The 25864-nt window shown below is 38.0% G+C and overlaps 1 protein-coding gene across 1 annotated transcript in view; it reads left to right on the top strand.

Annotated features, from left to right (window-relative positions):
• WDPCP (WD repeat containing planar cell polarity effector) overlaps positions 1–25864 on the top strand; it is a 225345-nt gene that overhangs the window by 109298 nt on the left and 90183 nt on the right. The gene's annotated exons all lie outside the window — the stretch shown is intronic.

Here is a 25864-nt window from a genome sequence, read left to right as displayed (position 1 = left end):
TCTTCACTGTGAGAGTATCATTTTCTGACTCAAATGGTGTTACTGTTTTTTAATAATTTTGTTTATTTATTTATTTACTTTTGGCTGTGCTAGGTCTTTGTTGCTGTGCACAGACTTTTCTCTAGTTGTGGCGAGCAGGGGGCTACTCTCTAGCTGCGGTGCACGAGCTTCTCATGGCAGTGACTTCTCTTGTTGTGGAGCACAGCGTCTAGGGCACATGGGCTTCCGTAGTTACTGCTTATGGCTCAGTAGTTGCAGTTCTCAGGCTCTAGAGCATGGGCTCAGCAATTGTGGCGCATGGGCTTAGTTGCTTCACAGCATGTGGGATCTTCCTGGATCAGAGATCAAACCTGTGTCTTCTGCACTAACAGGCAGATTCCTCAGTACTGAACCACCAGGGAAGCTTTCAAATGGTATTATTGATTATGGCACATTAGAGGTTTTCTTTTTTTTTTAATGCCTATTAAATAGTAAGCAAAATCTTGGGAGAAGGAGCTTTATTGCCTATAAATAAAAATATCATGTTTATAAAATATTTGTGGGGAAATGTACTGATGTCTGCATTTTCCTTGGCATTGCAAGAGAAAAAGTGAGATGAGTTGATGCATAGAAAGGGAAATTAATACATATGTCATAAAACAGTATTGTAAAATGATGATAGAATCTAAGTGGTAAAAAATATATATATTATGTCAACTTTCCTGGATGTTTGAAAATTTGTATAATATTGGAGGATAATGTGTATTATCTTAGAGTCAATATTTATACTTAGAATTTAGGGGGAAAATAATCTCTTAGAAATGACTCTTGGCTTATGAAAAGTATATATGTTAGACAAAAAGAAACTTAACCAATTTGATTTTTAAATGGCTTTTTAAAATTTACTTTTTACTAATAAAGCACACTCAGTAAATAAAACAATTCTATGCAATCTAGTCAAAGAACATAAATACTAAAACAGTTACCTAAGAATATTTAGAGAATAAGAATGATCTACAGAGAAAAACTTACTAGTCAGACCACCTATTTAATGGATAATATATTTAAAATATTTGTTTGAAGCATGGTTGAGCTGGCAGGAAACTTAGGGAAACACTCATAGGTTGAAATGACAAGGATGCTTGAATGCTTGATTCCATAAGAGTAAGCAAAGTCACAGTTTGTTTTGAGGGCATTTGCTGGCACCTGCAGTGAGGTGCTTGGTTTATAAAGGCAGTGTACTCAGAGGATTGGAGACAAAACCTAGGGCTCAAGCAGAATGGGAAATTGGATCAGGGATTCCCACATCAATTTAGGACCCTTGAAGGGCAGCATCTTCCTTGAGAGATCTAAAAAGAAGGAAGGTATGAGATGCAGGAAGGAATGGTTAAACCTGTGGGAGCCTGAACAAAAATTGATCATGTAAAACATAAACACTGATGTCTAATTCAAGTGATTAAGATAAAATCCTGGACAATGATAACATATAAATCAGAAGAGAAGAGAAAAAGTTAAAGAATTCTAAGGTTCCTGACTTTTTCTTAAAAAAATATAAATTTATTTATTTTAATTGGTTCCTGACTTTTAAAGTGAAGGTAGACAAGGCAATGGCATCCCACTCCAGTACTCTTGCCTGCAAAATCCCATGGATGGAGGAGCCTGGTGGGCTGCAGTCCATGGGGTCACTAAGAATCAGACAGGACTGAGTGACTTCACTTTCACTTTTCACTTTCATGCATTGGAGAAGGAAATGGCAACCCACTCCAGTGTTCTTGCCTGGAGAATCCCAGGGACGAGGGAGCCTGATGGGCTGCCATCTATGGGGTCACACAGATTCAGACACGACTGAAGTGACCTAGCAGCAGCAGCAGCAGAGATACTTATTAATACCAGATTTTATAAGTAAACGATTCATGGTAAAATTTCTGGGGTGCTCACTGAAAGAACAGAATAGAGTGTATAATTTTCATACAAGTAGAGTGAAAATGTTGGCTAAAGGAAAAAATAATTTAATCCCAAAGAAGGCAAGAATTGGGGGAGGGTGCATCATGAAGAGGAGAAAACCATAAAAAAAAGATGAAAACAAGAAGCACAATAATAGTAGAAATGAATTTTAAAAATCAATAATCATTGTCAATGTAAGTAGATTAAAATTTTCATTTGAAGAGATTGTTGAAACAGTTTTTTCTAAGTTTTTACGGGAAACACCTAAAACAGGAAGTTTAAAAGCTAGAGAATGGGTAAAGAATTATACTAGGTCAAAAGAGAGCTAGTAATGTTATATAAATAGTCTCTAAAGCAAAATCAGTAGTAGAGATTACTAGAGATCCGTATCAATAGAAAAATCAATTGATATAACAGTTCTAAATGGGTACAATTAAACATAAAATAAAAATTGACATATCAGCTTTTCACAGTTAAAAAATTTAATTCCTTTGGGTCGTAATTGATAGATTAAGTGAACAAAGTAACATTAAGGAAACAGAGATTATTGATTTAATGGACATGTATACAGTACTGTTGCTTGCTGACCTGCATATAGATTTCTCAAGAGGCAGGTCAGGTGGTCTGGTATTCCCATCTCTCTCAGAATTTTCCACAGTTTATTGTGATCCACACAGTCAAAGGCTTTGGCATAGTCAATAAAGCAGAAATAGATGTTTTTCGGGAACTCTCTTGCTTTTTCGATGATCCAGCTGATGTTGGCAATTTGATCTCTGGTTCCTCTGCCTTTTCTAAAACCAGCTTGAACATCTGGAAGTTCACGGTTCATGTACTGTTGAAGCCTGGCTTGGAGAATTTTGAGCATTACTTTACTAGCGTGTGAGATGAGTGCAATTGTGTGGTAGTTTGAGCATTCTTTGGGATTGCCTTTCTTTGGGATTGGAATGAAAACTGACCTTTTCCAGTCCTGTGGCCACTGCTGAGTTGTCCAAATGTGCTGGCATATTGAGTGTAGCACTTTCACAGCATCATCTTTCAGGATTTGAAAGAGCTCAACCGGAATTCCATCACCTCCACTAGCTTTGTTCATAGTGATGCTTTCTAAGGTCCACTTGACTTCACATTCCAGGATGTCTGGCTTTAGATGAGTGATCACACCATCATGATTATCTGGGTCATGAAGATCTTTTTTGTACAGTTCTTGTGTGTATTCTTGCCACCTCTTCTTAATATCTTCTGCTTCCATTAGGTCCAGACCATTTCTGTCCTTTATCGAGCCCATCTTTGCATGAAATGTTCCCTTGATATATGCAGGTCGGGAAGCAACAGTTCAAACTGGACATGGAACAACAGACTGGTTCCAGATAGAAAAAGGGGTACGTCAAGGCTGTATATTGTCACCCTGCTTATTTAACTTACATGCAGAGTACATCATGAGAAACGCTGGCCTGGAAGAAGCACAAGCTGGAATCAAGATTGCCAGGAGAAATATCAATAACCTCAGATATGCAGATAATACCACCCTTATGGCAGAAAGTGAAGAGGAACTAAAAAGCCTCTTGATGAAAGTGAAAGAAGAGAGTGAAAAAGTTGTCTTAAAGGTCAACATTCAGAAAACTATGATCATGGCATTTGGTCCCATCACTTCATGGGAAATAGATGGGGAAACAGTGTCAGACTTTATTTTTGGGGGCTCCAAAATCACTGCAGATAGTGATTGCAGCCATGAAATTAAAAGACTCTTGCTCCTTGGACGGAACGTTATGACCAACCTAGATAGCATATTCAAAAGCAGAGATGTTACTTTGCCGACTAAGGTCCGTCTAGTCAAGGCTATGGTTTTTCCAGTGGTTATGTATGGATGTGAGAGTTGGACTGTGAAGAAAGCTGAGCGCCGAAGAATTGATGCTTTTGAACTGTGGTGTTGGAGAAGACTCTTGAGAGTCCCCTGGACTGCAAGGAGATCCAACCAGTCAATCCTAAAGGAGATCAGTCCTGGGTGTTCATTGGAACACCTGATGCTGAAGCTGAAACTCCCGTACTTTGGCCACTTCATCCAAAGAGTTGACTCACTGGAAAAGACCCTGATGCTGGGAGGGATTGGAGGCAGGAGGAGAAGGGGAGGACAGAGGATGAGATGGCTGGATGGCATCACCTACGTGATGGACATGAGTTTGGGTAAACTCCGGGAGTTGGTGATAAACAGGGAGGCCTGGCATGCTGCGATTCATGGGTTCGCAAAGAGTTGGACATGACTGAGCGACTGAACTGAACTGATACAGTACTGTATACAACTGGAGACTATACTTTTTTCGTAAACACAAACAGTTTAAAAAACTAATAACTAGGCTTATTGCAGTGATCATTTTATAATGTACTGAGATATCAAATCACCACGACAGTAGATCAGTTATACTTCAGTTTTTTAAAAAGCACCATGTAATTTAGGAACATACTGGTAAAATAAGCCTAAGAAAAGTAGAAGGAAAGAAATATGTTCAGAAATTAACGTATCGACAAATTATAGAAGAAGTGAATTAATAAAGCCAAGCATTTGTTCTTTGACATGATTGGTAAAATAGAAAATAGTGAACAATACCAGGGATGTCAAAGGGATATAATGTTAGACATGTTAGAAATTTTTTAAAATTAAAGGGAATACTAAGAATAACTTCATTACCAAAAAACTTGAAAAATTAGATGAAATTTCTTTAAAAAATAAAAATAATCAAAGCTGACTGAAAAATAGAATGTCTGAATAGCTCTATAACCATTAATGAAATTAAATTAGTAATTAACACTTTTCCCAGTAGTAAGCCAGTCCCAAGGTGTTTTTAGCAAATGAGGGTCTACACTATACTTACACTTTTTCTTCATTGTGTTTCTTTTAGTTGTTTTTTTTAAACGCATATTTATTTACATTGTTGCACATAAAATTTAGAAGAAACCCTGGATTCACTATGATGACCTTCTAAGAGACTTATATTTTCTTTGATATGGTAATTATTTAAAAATTGACTCTAGAAAGTGACTCTTAAATGTAAGCAGATTCCTTTTTAGGAATGGGATCAAAGAACAACAGAAAGGAACAAGGACCAAACCTTAAGACCTTTAACTCAAAGCCCCTAGATAAGTGTGTCTTTATACAGATGAAGGAGCTTATTTTCATGTGGGCCCAGTTAGGGCTGTTTGGAAATGAAAACTGTGGGTATAGGGGAACTTGAGATTCTTGCCAAGAGGTGAGGAAAGTTCTACCATAATGACAGTTTGAAAAACGTTGTGATGCTAATCAGTAAAGTAGTAAACCGAACAAAATTGGTTCAGGATAGGTACAAATAACTTGAAGGCCATTTCATGAACAGATTCATGAAGTCTGTTCCTACAGACTTGGTTCTTCTTCCTCAAGGTTCCTCTTTTAGAGCTAATCCCTTTTGCTCTTTGATCCTTTTCCTAAAAAAAGGTCTGTAACTGTAATCAGTTCAGTTCAGTTCATAGTTACTCAGGGAATGGCTCAAAGCAGCCAAACTGTGTGACATTTGGCAGTATGGCTTTCCTTTACAGCATCGCTTCCCTATATCTATGTAACTATACCAGTGAAATAAGTCCTTAAAGTTTACTTATATTGCTCACATTCTCTCTCAGATATTATGTCTGAAAATAAAAATGGGTAAAACTCGCATTATTATAAGGAAAATCATGATTATGTAAAAAGCTACGATAATAACCATTCTTTTCCACTTGAATTACTGTAATGGCCTTAAGAACTCTCTGTTGTCTAGTGTGAAAGAAATATACTAGATTCTTTATAGAGGCGGAGTTAAGAATAGTGATAGTTTGCTTATTAGGCATTATATTGAATAGATGAATCCTAAGACTTTTTTCACCCCAGTCATTACTGTTTTCATTTATGATGTACAAAATTCATTTTCTGCCTAAATTCTAGTTGAGTTGTTTGTTCAGAACTATTTATTCTTATTTTCTCTTGGATATTAACTCTCCATGTTCTTCTCTGTTACTCTTCAATGAATGATTTCCTGGGCCTGGGCAAAAGGCCACATTTATAAGTGAGGAAACTGTGTCTGCAGGTTTGACACTTCTAAACAAGATAGTTGTTGACCTTAAAACTCCAGACTTGCCCCAACTGATGGCTTCCTTCTGCTTCTTGTCATGAAGTCTTAACTCTCTTTGGCAGATGAAAGTGATTAAAAAACACTAGGATGTATTCACATTAACTGTATTAAGTACATGGCCTCTGGGCACATTTGAGTGTAGCACCTAGCCACAACTGGTATGTACTCAGGATGACTATGGATATGTAATAGACCATGTAACACAATTATAGCTATTTTAAAGCTATGGTCTGAAGACACCCGTTATCAACAATGCAAAAATCAGAGATGTTTTCTCTGACACTGAAGGACATACATGATATGCAAATTGTAGCTATTAAGAGAGGGATTATTCTTGGCTACTGAGTACTTTATAAAGCCTAGGAGAAATTCTGCTTTGTTAGATATTCTAACCTGTTGAGGTCTGGAAAAGAGACATGCAGAGAAGATACAATCCATAATTTATTAGGCAGATTGTATATATCTGCAGATCTCATAGCTCAAGGAAAGACCATGACAGAATATAATAAATGAACCTCCATAAATAAGTGGAGAAGGCAATGGCAACCCACTCCAGTGCTCTTGCCTGGAAAATCCCATGGACGGAGGCGCCTGGTAGGCTGCAGTCCATGGGGTCACGAAGAGTCGGACGTGACTGAGTGACTTCACTTTCACTTTTCATTCTCCTGCATTGGAGAAGGAAATGACAACCCACTCCAGTGTTCCTGCCTGAAGAATCCCAGGGACGGCGGAGCCTGGTGGGCTGCCATCTATGGTGTCGCACAGAGTCGGACATGACTGAAGCAGTTTAGCAGCAGCAATAAATAAGTTTCAGAATACGTTTATTTTTATGTGAAATGCTTCTTGTGTGTTTGATAGAGTATAAACATAACATTAATAATTCTTTACTCTTTTATTACATTTTAGACTTATTAGAACTCAAAAAACTCTGAACAGATGTTATCACCTTATTTCTACTTATAGTAAGTATTGGCACCTGTCTGTCATATTCTAGAGTAGCAGGATAAGTACCATTCGGTTCCAACTCTTTCAATTCTCCTCACTTTCCATTCCCTGATAACCATGGTCAAATAATAAAGTATTCAGCTTGCTATATAGGTTCTGATTCTTATTAACTATCTCATGAAATTTTATATAAAGAGGTGCTTGACTTTTGTCAGTACCTGGAGAACTAAGGAGCATCTATCTAAATTTTAGGGATGTAACAAATATTAGCTTCCCTCAAAAAGGTAACATATGTGCCTCAGAAGTGTTTAAATAACTGAAAAAAAAAGACATTACTTTGGTGAGCTCTTTCTTGAACACTCTGATCACATGTGGTTATTGTGGTGAGAAGATATGTATTTGTCTTTTATTTCATAGATTTTATAAATAAATGTTGTTTAAACCTAAAGCTCTCCCAAGAATTCCACTCTTCCTGATCCACAGGACTGCATACTGTCATTGCAGTTTAGAACATTATGCTACATTTTGGCCTAAATAAAAGTAACTTTCTGATTGTAGAAGTAATAGATGATTTCTTTCACAGTATAATATCATTGCCTTCTTCATGTCAGTAAAAATAGATTCACATCATGCATTATAAAGACATACCACCAGCCATCCTCTTATTCATGAACATGGACTATTTCCAAATTTTTGCTACTTTGAACAATGCTGTAATAGACACCATATTCACGTATCTTCACGAGTGTATTCATGCACACACAGAGACATGCACACACACACATATTTTTGTGCATTTATCTGATTATTTCCTGAGAGTGAATTCCTATAGGTGAAATTTCCTAGTCAGAAGTTATTCACATTTATAAGATTCTTGATATATTTTTGTCAAATGTTCCTGTCACCATTTTGTCAAATTAGTCATCATAACCACAGTTGAAATAATATCTTAAAGTGATGACAAATAGGTGAAATTTGGCACCTTGCTGCTTTAATTTCGGTTGTATTAAATTCATTCTTATTTAAAAATTTTAGGTAATAAACTTTTTTGTTTAGAGCGATGAAATTTGATGCAAACTTGAGGGGAAAATCTGGACGTTTCCAATATACGCTATCTCCCCAACCTGCTTTAATATTGATCTTTTTTTTTTCTACTAATGGTTATAAGCATACATTTTCATATATAGATATGTGTGTATATATATAAAAGCTATTTGTATTTTGTGAAAGATTACTATTTAATCTGTGCTGGTTAAAGCTAAGGACTTTAAACATGATCATATTTAATCTTCACATCTATATATGTAAGCATGTATTATTCTTGTTTTATAGATGAGGATATTCAGGGAGATTGACTAACTTGTTCAATAATTATATATATGTGGCAGACCAGGATTGTAACTTGAGTCCATCTTACCTCAAAGTCTCAGTTCAGTTCAACTCAGTCACTCAGTCATGTCTGACTCTTTGCGACCCCATGGACTGCAGCATGCCAGGCTTCCCTGTCCATTACCAACTCCCAGAGTTTGACCAAACTCAGGTCCATCAAGTTGGTGATGCCATCCAACCATCTTGTCCTCTGTCGTCCCCTTCTACTCCCGCCTTCAATCTTTCCCAGCATCAGGGTTTTTTCAAATGAGTCAGTTCTTCACATCAGGTGGCCAAAGTACTGGAGTTTCAGCTTCAGCATCAGTCTTTTTAATGAGTATTCAGGACTGGTTTCCTTTAGGATCGACTGGTTAGATCTCCTTGCAGTCTAAGGGACTCTCAAGAGTCTTCTCCAATACCACAGCTCAAAAGCATCAATTCTTCGGTGCTCAGCTTTCTTTATAGTCCAACTCTCACATCCATACATGACTGCTGGAAAAACCATAGCTTTGACTCGATGGATCTTTGTTGGCAAAGTAATGTCTTTGCTTTTTAAAATGCTGTCTACGTTGGTCATAACTATTCTTCAAAGGAGCAAGTGTCTTAATTTTGTGGCTGCAGTCACCATCTGCAGTGATTTTGGAGCCCCCCGATATAAAGTCTCTCACTGTTTCCCCATCTATTTGCCATGAGGTGATGGGACCTGAAGCCATGATCGTCATTTTCTGCATGTTGAGTTTTAAGCCAGCTTTTTCACTCTCCTCTTTCACTTTCATCAAGAGGCTCTTTAGTTCTTCTTAGCTTTCTGCCATAAGAGTGGTGTCATCTGCATATCTGAGGTTATTGATGTTTCTCCCAGCAATCTTGATTCCAGCTTGTGCTTTATCCTGCCCAATGTTTTTCATGATGTACTCAGCATATAAGTTAAATAAGCAGGGTGACAATATACAGCCTTGATGTACTGCTTTCCCAATTTTGAACCAGTCTGTTATTCCATGTCCAGTTCGAACTGTTGCTTCCTGACCTGCATACAGATGTCTCAAGAGGCAGGTCAGGTGATCTGGTATTCCCATCTCTTTCAGAATTTTCCAGTTTGTCGCTTCAGATTAATAAGCCATTTTCAGTGTTAGTGCTGATACTTTTAAACAGTATTATAACAAACATCGCAGATTGCGTGGCTTATAAACAACAGAAATTTATTTTTCATCGTTATGGAAGTCTAAGGTCGAGGCGCTAGCATGGTCCTGTTCTGGTGAGGACCCTCTTCCTGGTTCACAGCCAGCACCCCCTGTGTCCTCACAGGTTTGAAGAGATGAAGGATCTCTCTAGGCCTCTTTTATGAGGACATGAATTCCACTCATGAGGGCTCTACTCTCATGACCTAACACCATCCCAAGGGCCCACCTAATGGTCCTGATACCCTCATGTTGAATTAGGTTTTTAACAGAAATTTGCTTAGGACACAAAACATAAAAAACATTTAAAAAAAATTCAGAACTTAGCAGAGGTTATGTGCTTTCTGCTGTAGGAGACACTGCTTCCAGTCTCCTCTACTCTTTTCTAGTAAATCAGATTAAACCAGAGCATTGCATGGTGTTCAAACTTATAGCAGCTGTATTTTTGAGTACAACTTTATATGATTCCTAGATTTATTCATCTCATGACAGATTAAACATCTGCTCAGTTTGCATGCGGTCTACTGTCAAGTTTTGATATTTTTAAAAAGTATTCACTAACATTGAAAAAATGGCATATTAATCCAAAGCACATTTATTGCCATGTTAACTTATAATTTCAACATAAAATATCACAAAATTTCAACATAAAATACGTTGGAAGAGATTATATTGTTTTCATCTTTAAGATAAGAAATAGGAAGCACAGGAAAGTGTTAAATATATAACATTGCTCCAACATCTCTTTAACCTAAATAGATAAAGATATTCAGCATATTTTATTTCAAAACAGTATTTTATTGTATAACCAAATTTTGGGCTAGAAAACAGGGAAGGAAAGAAATGTCTAAAGTATACAAAACAGCTATTTGAATTTTTGAAGGTAAAAGGAGTGTAACAGAAGCTTGTAAATTGCTTTATTCTGCCTCAGTAGTGCCTGGGAATTGCCAGACTTCCAAAGCCTTACATCAGTTCAGTTGTTCAGACATGTCCAACTCTTTGCAGCCCCATGGACTGCAGCACGCCAGGCCTCCCTGTCCATCACCAACTCCCGGAGTTTACCCAGATTCATGTTCATTGAGTCGGTGATGCCATCCACCATCTCATCCTCTGTTGTCCCTTTCTCCTCCTACCCTCAATCTTTCCCAGCATCAGTCTTTTCAAATGTGTCAGCTCTTCGCATCAGGTGGCCAAAGTATTGAAGTTTCAGCTTCAACATCAGTCCTTCCAGTGAACACCCAGGAGTGATCTCCTTTCGGAGGGACTGGTTAGATCTCCTTGTTGTCCAAGGGACTCTCAAGAGTCTTCTCCAACACCACAGTTCAAAAGTATCAATCCTTACAAAAAGCAGGAGTCTAATTTAAGGCCTACATGGAGCAGAGCTGTACCTATTTCAACATACTTTATAGGAGGCTTAGACTCCTAAAGAAGATGCAAAGTAGCACTCATCTGCTCACCATGTAAACCTTAAACCAACACCTACCTGAAACTGATGAGGGGTGGTTCAGTTACAGCTATTACAGAAGGAGAATGTGCAAAAGGGAAATACACGGTGTTAACGGGAGTGAATTCTTTACCCCATGAATTCCCAATTATGGCCTTTTGGAAAAGAATGGCTGGGATCTAGTCTGTTTTCTGAATGTGATCTGAGAGAGTCTACAACTTTAATGAAGTGACCCTGGAATTGTGTTTTGTTTTTTTTTTAATTGGCATGTAGTTGATTTACAATGTTGTGTTATTTTCTGGTGTAAAACAAATTGATTCAGGATAGATAACGTATGTATATACATGGGGCCTCCGTAGTGGCTCAGTGGTAAAGAATCTGCCTCCCAATGTGGAGATGCAGGTTTGATCCCTGAATTGAGAAGATCCCTGGAGAAGGAAGTGGCAACCTACGCCAGTATTCTTGCCTGGGAAATCCCATGGACAGAGGAGCCTGGTGGGCTTACAGTCCATGGGGTTGCAAAAGATTCAGACACAACTTAGTGACTAAACAACAATATATATACATATATGTATATTCTTTATCATGTTCTTCTCCATTATAGTTCATTACAATATATTGAATATAATTCCCTGTGCTATACAATAGGACCTTGCTATTTATCTATTTCATGTATAGAAGTTTATATCTACTAATCCCAAACTCCTAATTTATTTCTCTCCTGCCTCCTTTCCCCTCTGGTAACCATAAGTTTGTTTTCTATCTGAGTCGGTTTCTGTTGCATAAAGTTCATTTGAATCTATTTTAGATTCCACATTTAAGTGATAGCACATGTTATTTGTCTTTCTTTGTCTGACTTCACCTAGTATGATAATCTCAAGGTTCATCCATGTTGCTGCAAATGGCACTAACTCATTCTTTATTAACTGAAGAATATTCCATTGTGTGTATATACCTCATCTACTTTAACCATTACTCTGACGAGGGACATTTAGGTTTCCATGTCTTGGCTATTATAAAAAGTCCCACCGTGAACACTGGGGCGCATGTATTTTTTAGTCAGAGTTTTGTCTGAGCATATGCTCAGGAGTGGGATTATAGGATCATACAGTAGCTCTATTTTCATTTTTTGAGGAACCTGCCCTACTGTTCTAATAGTGGCTGTACCAGCCTAGATTACCACCAACAGTGTTGTAGGCTTCCTTGTCCAAAGCCTCTCCATCATTTATTATTTGCAGACTTTTTAAAATTTAATTTTTAGTGTATATTGGTTTACAATGTTGTGTTAGTTTCAGGTGTAGCACAAAGCGATTGATTTATACATATATCTATTCTTTTTCAGATTCTTTACCCATGCAGAATATTGAGCAGAATCCCCTGTGCTGTAGAGTAGATCCCAGTTAATCATTTTATATGTAGTAGTATCAGTTCAGTATCGCAGTCATGTCTGAACTCTGAGTTTTCAGGACTGATTTCCTTTAGGATGGACTGGTTGGATCTCTTTGCAGTTCAAGGGACTCTCAAGAGTTTTCTCCAACACCATAGTTCAAAAGCATCAGTTCTTCCGTGCTTAACTTTCTTCACAGTCCAACTCTCACATCCATACATGACCACTGGAAAAACCATAGCCTTGACTAGATGGACCTTAGTCAGCGAAGTAATGTCTCTGCTTTTGAATATGCTCTCTAGGTTGGTCATAACTTTTCTTCCAAGGAGCAAGCATCTTTTAATTTCATGGCTGCAATCACCATCTGCAGTGATTTTGGAACTCAAAAAAATAAAGTCTGTCACTGTTTCCATTGTTTCCCCATCTATTTCCCATGGAGTGATGGGATCGGATGCCATGATCTTTGTTTTTTGAATGTAGAGCTTTAAGCCAACTTTTTCACTCTCCTCTTTCACTTTCATCAAGAGGCTTTTTAGTTCTTCATCGCTTTCTCCCATATGGGTGGTGTCATCTGCATATCTGAGTTCATTGATACTTCTCCCAGAGATCTTGATTCCAGCTTGTGCTTCATCCAGCCTGTCATTTCGCATGATGTACTCTGCATATAAGTTAAATAAGCAGGGTGACAATATACAGCCTTGTCCTACTCCTTTCCCAATTTGGAACTAGTCATGTCTGGTTCTTGACCTGCATACAGATTTCTCAGGAGGCAGGTAAGATGGTCTGGTATTCTCATCTCTAAGAATTTCCCAGTTTGTTGTGATCAACACAGTCAAAAGCTTTGGCATAATCAGTAAAACAGAAGTAGATGTTTTTCTGGTATTCTCTTGGTTTTTCGATGATCCAACGGATGTTGGCAATTTGATCTCTGGTTCCTTTGCCTTTTCTAAATCCAGCTTGAGCATCTGGAAGTTCACAGTTCACATACTGTTGAAGCCTGGGTTGAAGAATTTTGAGCATTACTTTGCTAGTGTGTGAGATGAGTAGTAGTATATATACATGTTAATCCTAAACTGCTACTTTAGCCCTTCTGCCCCCCACATTTCTCTTTTGGAGAGCTTTATTTTCTTATTTTCTAAGTTTATTTTCTAATTATGTGAGTCTGTTTCTGTTTACTAGATAAGTTCATTTGTATAATTTTTTTTTTAACTCCACATAAAAGTGATGTCATATGATATTTGGGAAAAGCTACCTGCTCTGGTATTCTGGCCTGGAGAATTCCATGGACTGTATAGTCCATGTGGTAACAAAGAGTCTGGCATGACAGGGTGACTTTCACTTTCACCTCTTAGCTATTGTAAACAGTGTTGCAGTGAACATTGGCCTTTGGATGCTTGGGCGTTGATACCTGTTTAAATTATGATTTTCTCTGGATGTATGCCCAGGAGTGGAATTGCTGGATCATATAGTAATTCTATATTTACTTTTTTAAAGGAACATCCATACAGTGCTCCATACTGATTCTCCATGTTGGTTGTACCAATTTGCATTCCCATCCACAGTGTAGGAGGGTTCCCGTTTCTTGACATCCTCTGCAGCATTTACCATTTGTAGACTTTCTGATGTTGACCATGCATGATGAGAAGTGATACTTCATTGCAGTTTTTAATTTCATTTATGTAATAAGTAGTGGTGTTGAGCATCTTTTCATGTGCTTTTTGCCCATCTATATGTCTTCTTTGGAGAATTATCTATTAAGATCTTCTGCCCAGTTAAAAACAACTTTTAGTATATGCTTTTATTTATTGTTGGCTGTGCTGCCTCTCGGGCTACTCTCTAGCTGCAGTGCACAGGCTTCTCACTTTGGTGGCCTTTCTTGATGGAGAACACAAGATCTAGGATGCGTGGGCTTCAGTAGTTGTAGCTCCCGGGCTCTACAGCACAGTCTCCATAGTTGTGGCACACGGGCTTACTTACTCCTTGGCATGTGGGATCTTCCCAGATCAGGGATCAAACCCATGCCTCCTGCATTGAGACAGGCAGATTCTTTACCACTGAACCACCAGAGAGGCCCTTTTTGATCATTTTTTGATTAGGTTGTTTGCTTTTTTGATATTTAGGTGCATGAACTATCTGTATGTTGCAAATGTTTTCTCCCATTCTGTGTTGTTTTTTTGTTTTGTTTATGGTTCCCTTTGCTGTGCAAATGCTTTTGTTAACATAGTTCTTTTGCTGTTTATGTTTTTTTTTCTTTTCTGCCATGAGGTATGTGGGGAACTTAGCTCCCTGACCTGGAATTGAACCTGCATCCCCTGCATTGGCAGGTGAAATCCTAACCACTGGACCAAGAAGGAAGTACCCCCCATTTGTTTTTGTTTTTATTTTCACTACTCTACGAGTTGGATCCAAAAAGATATTGCTGAGGTTTATATCAAAGAGTGTTTTGCCTATGTTTTCTGCTAACAGTTTTATTGTGTGTGGTCTTTCCTTTACATCTTTGATCCATTTTTACATTATTTTTGTGCATGGTGTTAGAGAATGTTCTAATTTCTTTCTTTACATGTAGCTGTCCATTTTTCCCAGCACCACTTATTGAAGAGACTGTCTTTTCTCATTGTATAATCTTGCTTCCTTTGTTGTATATTAATTGACCACAGGTCTGTGAATTTATTTTTGCACTGTCTGTCCTATTCTGTTGATCTGTATTTCTGTTTTTGTGCCCATACTATGCTGTTTTGAGTACTGTAACTTTGTGGTATAGTCTGATGTCAGGGAGCCTGTTTCCTCTAGCTCTCTTTTTCTTTCTCAGGATTGCTTGGCTCTTTGAAGTCTTTTGTGTTTCACACAAATTTAAATTTTTTAAATTCTAGTTCTGTGAAAAATTCCATTGGTAATTTGATAGGGATTTCATCGAATCTGTAGATTGCCTTGGACAGTATAGTCATTTTGACAATATTGCTTCTTCCAATCCAAGAACACAATATATCTCACCATCTGTTTGTGTCATCGGCAATTTTTTAAATCAGCATCTTACAGTTTTGGGGTACAGTTCTTTTGTCTCCTTAGGTAGGTTTATTCCATGGTATTTTATTCTTTTTTTGTAGCGTGGACAAATGGGATTGTCTTAAATTTCTCTTTCAGAGCTTTCATTGTTAACGTATAGAAATGTAACAGGTTTCTGTGTATTAAATTTGTTTCCTGAAACTTTACTGAATTCATTGATAAGCTCTAGTATTAGGTTTCTGGTAGTGTCTTTAGGATCTTCTATGTGCAGTATGTCATCTGCAGACATTGATACTTTTTACTCTTTTCCAATTTGGATTCCTTTTCTTTCTTCTTCGATTGCATGGTTAGGACTTCCAAAACTATATTTAATAAAAGTGGAATCCAAATTAAAAAAGAAGTAAAAGTGGACATCCTGTCTTCCTCCTGATATTAGAGGAAATATTTTCAGCTTTTCACCATTGAAAATGATGTTAGCTGTGTCTTGTCATATTATGTTGATACCCCTTCATGGATCACAGCCTTGTTGTGGTGAAGAGGTTTGCATAACTCAGTGAAGCTATGAGCCATGCTGTGCAGGGTGACCTAAGACAAATGGATCATAATGAAGAGTTCTGACAAAATGTGGTACACTAGAGGAGGAAATGGCAACCTACTGCAATATTCTTGCCATGAGAACCCCATGAACAGAATGAAGGGGCAAAACAATATAACACCAAAGATGAGCCCCCAAGGTCGATAGATGTCCAGTATGCTACTGGGGAAGAGCAGAGGGCAGTTACCTCTAGGTCCAAAAAGAATGAAGCAGCTGGGCCAAAGTGGAAATGATGCTCAGTTGCGAATGTGTTTGGTGGTGGAAGTAAAGTACAATGCTGTAATGTTAGTTCCAAGAGTCAGGGTAAATTGGATGTGGTCAAACAGGAGGTGGCAGGAGTGAATATCAACATTTTAGGAATCAATGAACTAAAATGGACAGAAATGGGAGACCTTAATTCAGATGAATATTATTATCTACTGTGGGCAAGAACCCCTTAGAAGAAATGGAGTAGCCCTCAGAGTAAAAAAAAAAAAAGAAGAACAAGAAAAAGAGTCAAAATACAGTACTTGGATGTAACATCCAAAACAATAGAGTGATCTTGGTTCATTTGCAAGGTAAACCATTCAGTATCACAGTATTCCAAGTCTATGCACCAACCACTGATGCCGAAGAAGCCAAAGTTGATTGTTTCTATGAAGACCTAGAAGACCTTCTAGAACAACAACAAAAGATGTCCTTTTCATCATAGGGGATTGGAATGCAAAAGTTGGAAGCTGAGAGATACCTGGAGTAACAGGACTTAGAGTACAAGGCAAAGGCTAACAGAGTTCTGTCAGTAGAACACACCGGTCATAGCAAACATCCTTTTCCAACATCACAAGATGACTCTATACATAGACATCACCAAATGGTCAATACTGAAATCAGATAGATTATATTCTTTGCAGCCAAGATGGAGAAGCTCTATACAGTCAGCCAAAACAAGACCTGCTGACTGTGGCTCAGATCATTAATTCCTTATTACAAAATTCAGACTTAAGTTGAAGAAAGTATGGGAAATCACTGGAGCATTCAGGTATAATCAAATCACTTTATAATTATACAGTGGGGGTGATGAATAGATTCAAGGGATTTTCTGGTGGACAGAGTTTCTGAAGAACTGTGGATGGAGGTTCATAACATTGTATAGGAGGTGGTGATCAAAACTATCCCAAAGGAAAAGAAATGCAAGAAGGCAAAGTGGTTGTCTGACTAGGCTTTTCGAATAGTTGAGGAAAGAGAAGAAGAAAAAGCAAGAGAAAAAGGGAAAGATATACCCATCTGAATGCAGAGTTACACAGAATAGCAAGGAGAAAGAAGAAGGCTATCTTAAATGAGCAATGCAAGTAAGTAGAGGAAAACAACAGAATGGGAAGTACTAGATATCTCCTCAAGAGAACTGGAGATATCAAGGGAACATTTCATGCAATGAGGGGCATGATAAAGGACAGAAATGGCAAGGACCTACCAGCAGCAGAAGTGATTAAGAAGGGATGGCACAAATACACAGAAGAACTATAAAGGAAAAGTCTTAATGACCCAAATAACCATAGTGGTGTGGTCACTCACCTAGAGCCAGACATCTTTGAGTGCAAAGTTAAGTGTGCATTAGGAAGCATTATTGCAAACAAAGCTACTGGAGGTGATGGAATTTCACCTAAGCTATTTCAAATCCTAAAAGATGATGCTGTTAAAATGCTGCACGCAGTATGTCAGCAAATTTAGAAAAGTCAGCAGTGGCCACAGAACAGGAAAAGATCAGATTTCATTCCAGTCCCAAGGAAGGGCAATGCCAAAGAATGTTCAAACTATTGTACAGTTGCACTTATTTCACATGCTAGTAAGGTTATGCTCAGTATCCTTCAAGCTAGGCTTCAGCAGTATATGAACCAAGAACTTCCAGATGTACAAGCTGGGTTTAGAAAAGGCAGAGGAACCAGAGATCAAATTGCCAACATTCATTGGAGCATGGAGAAAGCAAAGGAATTTCAGAAAAAAACATCTACTTAAGCTCCGTTGACTATACTAAAGCCTTTGACTGTGTGGAACACAACAAATTGTGGAAAATTCTTGAAGAGATGGGAATACTAGACCACCTTACCTGTCTCCTGAGAAACCTGTATGCAGTCAAAAAGCAACAGTTAGAACCTTACATAGAACAACGGACTGGTTCAGAATTGGGAAGGGAGTTTCAGAAAGCTGTGTATTTTCACCCTGTTCATTTAACTTATATGCAGAGTACATCATGCGAAATGCTGGGCTGGATGCATCACAAGCTGGAATCAAGATTGCTCGGAGAAATATCCACCTCAGATATGCAGATGCAAACTCTCTAATGGCAGAAAGTGAAGGAGAACTAAAGACCCTCTTGACGCTTGCTCCTTGGAGGAAAAGCTATGACAAACCTAGATAGCATATTAAAAAGCAGAGACATCCCTTTGCTGACAAAGGTCTGTCAGCAAAGCAGTGGTCAAAGCAGTGGTTTTCCCAGTAGTCACGTATGGATGTGAGAGTTGGACCATAAAGAAGGCTGAGCGCCAAAGAATTTATGATTTCCAGTTGTGGTGCTGGAGAGGACTCTTGAGAGTCCTTTGAACAGCAAGGAGATCAAATCAGTCGATTCTAAAGGAAATTAACCCTGAATGTTCATTGAAGGGACTGATGCTGAAGCTGAAGCTCTAATACTTTGCCCACCTGATGCAAAGAGTCAATCATTGGAATAGATTCTGATGATGTGAAAGATTGAAGCCAAAAGGAGAAGAGTGTGGCAGAGGATGAAATGGTTACATAGCATCACTGACTCAATGGATGTGAATCTGAACAAACTCCAGGAGATAGTGAAGTACAGAGAACCCTGGCGTGCTGCCATTCGTGGGGTCAGAAAGAGTTGGACACAACTTAGTGACTGAACAATAACAACAACAAATAAGCTACCAGAGTGGTTTTCTGGCTGTCACACTTAGCCATTAACTATAAAGAGCACCCAGTCTCTGATTATTCTCCCTTAGGACATTAATACAACTTAGTAGTAGTCAACTTATGTTACCTGTCTACTTACTAACCACTGCCCATCCACAGTCTCCACCCCCATTCCAGCACACCACAGAACAATTCAAAGGTTTGGTTCATGTATCAGGAGTCCTCAAGTCAATACTGCCCACTCAAACAGTCTGATGTCAGTCAGGAATAGAACTGCCTTAGTATCCCTTAGTGCCCTCGTTTATTGCCTCAGAGCAGCTTGTGGAAAGTGTAGCATTAACACAAAAACACAACAACAGATTTTGAAATCGAACAGCTGGGGCTGTCAGTTACATTCCCTTTAGTAAGAGATCTCAGAATGATATTCTCATGAATGCCACATTGGGTCCTATAAATAGAAGTGGGAGAGACACCATGAAAACATCAGAGTAGAGCTCCAAGAATCAGTCCTTCCAGTGAAGCAAACACTAAGCAAACAAAAACTGACAAAATTAACTTTTAAAAAACTCTAGAATCATATATTTTTAAACTTGCAATAATCAGGGACATGCTTAATAAGGACAGAGATTGCTAACTCGGTAAGGAAACATTGCTGCATTTTTGTTTACCTGTCTGCCATCCCCCATTCCCTAGTATGACAGTGGCCCTGGGGACAGTAGTCACCATTTCTGGTGTCAGCTAGCTGCCAGAGGTCAACAATGGACTTTTATCTCAAAAACTGGTCATGAATTTGGTCTTGTCACTTCCAGAGGGGCCACTGTAGACACTTGGTTTTATTTCACCTCCTTCAGGCTGGAACAACATGTTTGGCAAAAGCATTTGTGTATGTCAAAAGCATTTCAAGACATAATGTACATAACTGTCTCTTAGGCAAAGGATGAGGAGTGGGGAAAGCAGTGGATGGACAGAAAGACCTGAGAAAGAGAAGGCTAAGATTAAGATCTGGGGAGGAATTAAGTTCTGTTTTGTAACTTAACCTTTTATTTTATATTGGAGTATAGCCCCTGGTAGCTTAGACGGTAAAGCATCTGTCTACAATGCTGGAGACCTGGGTTCGATCCCTGGGTGGGGAAGATCCCCTGGAGAAGGAAATGGCAATCCACTCCAGTACTATTGCTTGGAAAATCCCATGGACAGAGGAGCCTGGTAGGCTACAGTCCATGGGGTCACAAAGAGTCGGACACAACTGAGCGACTTCACACATAGCCAATTTACAGTGTTGTGATAGTTTCAGGTGCATAGCAGAGTGACTCAGCCATACATATACGCATATCCATTCTGCCGCAGACTCTCTCCATCCAAGCTGCCATACAACATTGGGCAGAGTCCCCTGTGCTATATGGTGGGTCCTTTTTAGTTTTCCATTTTAAATATAAGGGGAATAAAGTCCTTAAAGGACTACCTCATATGCCAGGAAATCAGGGGTTCAACACATATGCCCAGATCTGGATGCTTGCTCATAAAAAACCTGAGAGAATCCCAGAGTTAAAACTCTAGAGCAGTTTTGGCCTCTGCCCAAGCATGAACGGACTTCTGAGGCTGAACTGTACATAGGTACGCTGGCTAAGAAGTGAAAGTATGCCTTAGCTCAGATCCAGTCTACAAAGACTGACAGGATTGCTTGTTTGTTGCTTCAGAATTTTTTAAAAGAATCTGTCACATCAGTCTGTCAGGATATTAAAAATATTTGGCTGATTGCTGAGGTAATGAAACAGATTTCAGTGATTACATATGACAATAAATATAGGCTTTGAGACTATCACTAGACTCATGGATGACTTCCCTCAAAAGCAACAACAGTAAAACCTGGAATAATTTAATTTCCAAAGTTATCACTGTATTATATTCAAAACATATTATTTCCAACAAAAATTAAAAGGCATATACAAAAGCAGGAAAGTATGGCCCATGCACTGGGGAAAAATAGCATGGGGAAGCACAAACATTGGGCTTACTAGAATAAGAATTTAAGTCAGCTGTCTTACATAAGCTTAGAGAACTAACAAAAATGATAGACAGTGATGTCAAGGAGATCAGAAGAATAATGTCTTACTACATAGAGAATATCAACAGAGACTGAAATAATTAAAAGAAACCAAATAGAAAATCTGGAGCTTAAAAGGTATAATAGCTACAATGAAAAATCCACTAGATAGGCTCAACAGCAGATTTGGGCAGGCAAAAGACAGAATCAGAGAATATGACAATTAAAATTATCAAATCAGAGGAACAGAGAGGAAAAACAATGAAAAAAGTGAACAGAATCTGAGGGGCAGGTGGGTTGCTATCAAGAGTATCCATTATGGGAGTTCTTGGAAAGAAAATTTTGACTAAAGGCAGAAATCTACACATCCAAAAAACACAATGAAATTCAAGTAGAATCAACTCAAAGAGATCTCACATCAAAACCCACAAAATAAAAATTTCAAAAAATAAAGACAGAGAATCTTAAAAGCAGCAAACAAAAAGCAACTGGTCTTGCAGAAGAGCTCCTCAATAAGATTAACAGCTGACTTTTCATTAGAGACCATGGAAGACAGAAGGTAGCAGGATAACATTCAAAGATCTAAAGAAAAGAGTCAACCAAGAATTCTACACCTGGCAAAAATATCCTTTTGAAAATGAAGGAAAAGTAAGATATTCCCAGATAAAAACTGAGGAAGTTCACTGCTAGGTGACCTTCCTTACAGAAAAGAGAGTCTATCAGGCTGAAATGAAAGGACAGTAATTCAAAGCTGTTGGAAAAAATAAACAATACAAGAAAAGATAACTATGTAGGTAAATAAAAAATCCAGTATTATTATATTTTTGGTTTGTAACTCTTCTTTTCCCCCCATTTGATTTTAAAAACAATGCATACAACAAAAATTGTAAATCTGTTAATGGGCACACAATATTTAAAGATATTTTCCGACAATAATTTTAAACAAAGGAGAGGATAGAGCTATATATAGAAGCAAAGTAGTGTATGCTATAAAGTTGTTGGTATGTTTATAGATTGTTATAAAATTAAGATATTATAATCCTTAGAGTAACCACTAATGAAATAACTAAAATAAATACATAAGAGGAAAGAGAAGGATCAAAATGGTACACTAGAAAAAATCAATCATATGGAAAAGAAGGCTGTATTGCAGGAATTATGGAGCAAAAAGATAGATGTAGAAGACAGTAAAATGACAGAACTAAACTTCCTTATCAGTAATCACTCTAAATGAAAATACATTAATCCCACCAATTAAAGTACAGAGATTTAAAGAGTAGGAAAAAACACGACCCAACTATATGTCGTCTAGAAGAGTCTCCTTTTAGACTCAAAGACACAAACAGGTTGGGAGTGAAAGGATGGAAAAATATATTTCAAGCAAAAAAGTGACATCACTCTTAAATGACGCACACAAAATCTCACATGCTCCAGGATCCATGACAGAAAGAGTAATCTGCTAGGAGCCTGGGTCAAACCTACCTGCTGATCTTGGAATCTCCAGAGAGGCGGGAAGCAACTGCAATTTACCCTAGAGACAATTATCATTTTTTATATATAGTTTTTTAAAAATTTTTTGGCTGTGCTGGTTCTTCATTGCTACACGAGGGCTTTCTCTAGTTGTGGTAAATGGGGGCTACTCTATACTTGCAGTGTATGGAGTTTATCATTGTTGGTGGCTTCTCTTATTTCAGAGCCTGGGCTCTTCCAGAGTACACAGACTTCAGTAATTGTGGTGCACAGACACAGTTGTTGTGGGCTCAAGGCTTAGTGGCTCTGCAGCATGTGGGATTTTCCTGGGCCAGTGACTGAATGGTTCAAACCAGTACCCTGCATTGCAAGGCTTACTCTTAACCACTGGACAACCAGGAAGCCCATTTATGACTGTTACGTCTTCCTGTTATGACTCCTTGTTTTTGTTTTGAAGTCTGTTTTATCTAGTGATTTAAATCATTCTAGCACTGTTTTCCATCCATTTCCTGTCACACTGTGTCTGTATAGTAGATTTCTTATAAACTAGCATATAATTGACTTTTGCTTTTTTACCCATTCTAACAATCTTTTGTTTTTTTATTGGCGTGTTTGACCCATTAATAATTACGTACTTACACATGCGGTTGAAAGTCAATCTACCATTTTGTTTTCTGTTTATCTCTTCTAATATTTGTTCCTCTGTTCATTTCTTTTGATTATTTGATTATTTTTCAGAATTTTGTTTTATCTATAAGCTTTTTTAGCCATATCTCTTCACATTATGCAGCCATGAAATTAAAAGACACTTGCTCCTTGGAAGAAAAGCTATAACCCACCTAGACTGCATATTAAAAAGCAGAGACATTACTTTGCCACAAAGGTCCATATAGTCAAAGCTATGGTTTTTCCAGCAGTCAGTATGGATGTGAGAGTTGGACTATAAAGAAGGCTGAGCACTGAAGAATTGATACTTTTGAACTGTGGTGCTGGAGAAGACTCTTGAGAGTCCCTTAGACTGCAGGGAGATCCAACCAGTCCATCCTAAAGGAAATCAGTCCTGAATATTCATTTGAAGGACTGATGCTGAAACGCCAATATTTTGACCACCTGATGCGAAGAACTGACTCATTGGAAAAGACCCTGATGCTGGGAAATATTGAAGGCAGGAAGAGAAGGGGACGACAGAGGATGAGATGGTTGGATGGCATCACCGACTTAATGGACATGAGTTTGAGCAAGCTCCAGGAGTTGATAATAGACAGGGAAGCCAGGCATGCTGCAGTCCATAGGGTTGCAAAGAGTTGGACATGACTGAACTGAACTTCACATTGTACTTTTTAGTTGCTCTGCTGCTGCTGCTAAATCACTTCAGTCGTGTCTGACTCTGTGTGACCCCATAGATGGCAACCCACCAGGCTCACCCGTCCCTGGGTTTCTCTAGGCAAGAACACTGGAGTGGATTGCCATTTCCTTCTCCAATGCATGAAAGTGAAAAGTGAAAGGGAAGTTGCTCAGTCGTGTCCGACTCTTAGTGACCCCATGGACCACAGCCTGCCAGGCTCCCCTGTCCATGGGATTTTCCAGGCAAGAGTACTGGAGTGGGGTGCCATCTAGAGTTTACATTATATATCTGTAACGTTCCATAGTCTACTTTGAATTAATATAGTACTATTTATTTCAAGTAAAATGCAGAAATCTTAGATCTCAACTGGTTCATTTACCATCCTTACCCCATTCTTTATTGTATAGTTGCCACATATATTACCTGCATATGTTATTAGTTCAGTTCAGTCGCTCAGTCATGTCTGACTCTTTACGACCCCATGGACTGCAGCACTCCAGGCCTCTCCATCCATCACCAACTCCCGGAGATTACTCAACCTCATGTCCATTGAGTCGGTGATGCCATCCAACCATCTCATGCTCTGTTGACCCCTTCTCCTCCCTCCTTCAGTCTTTTCCAGCATTAAGGTCTTTTCAAATGAGTCAACCCTTGGCATCAGGTGGCCAAAGTATTGGAGTTTGAGCTTCAACATCAGTCCTTCCAAGGTATATTCAGGACTGATTTCCTTTAGGATGGACTGGTTGGGTCTCCTTGCAGTCCAGGGGACTTGGAGTTCTCTAGCACTACAAGAATCTTCTCTAGCACCACAGTTGGTCAGCATCAATTCTTCGGTGCTCTACCTTCTTTATGGTCCAACTCTCACATCTATACGTGAATACTAGAAAAAACCATAGCTTTGACTATACAGAGCTTTGTCAGCAAAGTGATGTCTGTGCTTTGTTTTTTAATGTCTCTGCTTTTAAATACACTGTCTGGATTTGTTATAGCTTTTCTTCCAAAGTATACATGGCTGCAGTCACTGTCTGCAGTGATTTGGGAACCCAGCAATATAAAATCTTACACTGCTTCCATATTTCCCCTTTCTATTGCCTTTATTCTGTTTTTATCTAAATTATTAAATGGGATATTTAGCTCATCAATCGTTAACCTTTCTTCTTTACCTAATATAAGCACTTAAGGCTACAAATTTCTCTTCAATTGTCTCATTTGCTCAAGTTTTTATTTCTAAGTATTCTTAAATTTATAATTTTTCTTTGATTAATGACTAATTCCTAAATGTATATGAAATTTATCGCTTATATTTTTATCAAAAACCACATTGCTAGTAGATTCATTATATATAGTATTCCTTACAATATATTGAGACATGCTTTTTTATTTAGTAACATAATTTTGTAGGGATTCCATGTATTTTGAGAAAGATGTTTATTCACTAATTAGTGAGTAACAAGTTCTGTGTATCGAATAAATCCAGCTGTGTAATTATGTTGTTTAAGACCTCGCTCTCTTTACTGATTTTACTGCTTGGCCCTACTGTCTTTTATGTCCCATTGTTGCCATTGGGAGGTCTGGTGTCAGTCTGTACGTTATCTTGTTTGTAGTGATCTCTCTTGTCTCTGGCTTTTTAAGATCTTTTTATTTTTGGAGTTCTGCATCTCTGCTATAGATGTGCATAATTATAGATTCTTTTCAATGTATCCAGCTTGGTATATTTTGTCCCTCTTGTGTTTATTGATTCATATCATTTATCAGCTCTGGAATATTCTCTGCCTTTAATTACCTGATTAGACGTGCTAGACTTTTCCATGTTCTCTGCATTGCTAAACTTACTTTGTATTTTTCTCTCTTGTCTCTCTGTATAACATTCTATGTAATTCCTTATTTATGCCTCTTTTACTTCATTAGTTCTCTCTTTGTGCTGAAATATTAAACTTCAGATTTTCATTTCCAGAAGTTCTATTTATTTCTTCAAATGTCTATCTGACAATTTTTTATTATTATTAATATATGCTGTTTTATGCTTCTTGTCATTGTTCCATCATTATTTTTTAAATATCTTATGCTGATTTATTTTATATTTTTTTAAAAATGTAAATTTATGTATTTTAATTGGAGGCTAATTACTTTACAG

The sequence above is a fragment of the Budorcas taxicolor genome, chromosome 11 (assembly GCF_023091745.1).
Source record: "Budorcas taxicolor isolate Tak-1 chromosome 11, Takin1.1, whole genome shotgun sequence".
NCBI classification, from domain to species: domain Eukaryota; kingdom Metazoa; phylum Chordata; class Mammalia; order Artiodactyla; family Bovidae; genus Budorcas; species Budorcas taxicolor.
Note: the sequence above shows the minus strand (reverse complement) of the source record. Positions and strands in the feature narration are given on the sequence as shown.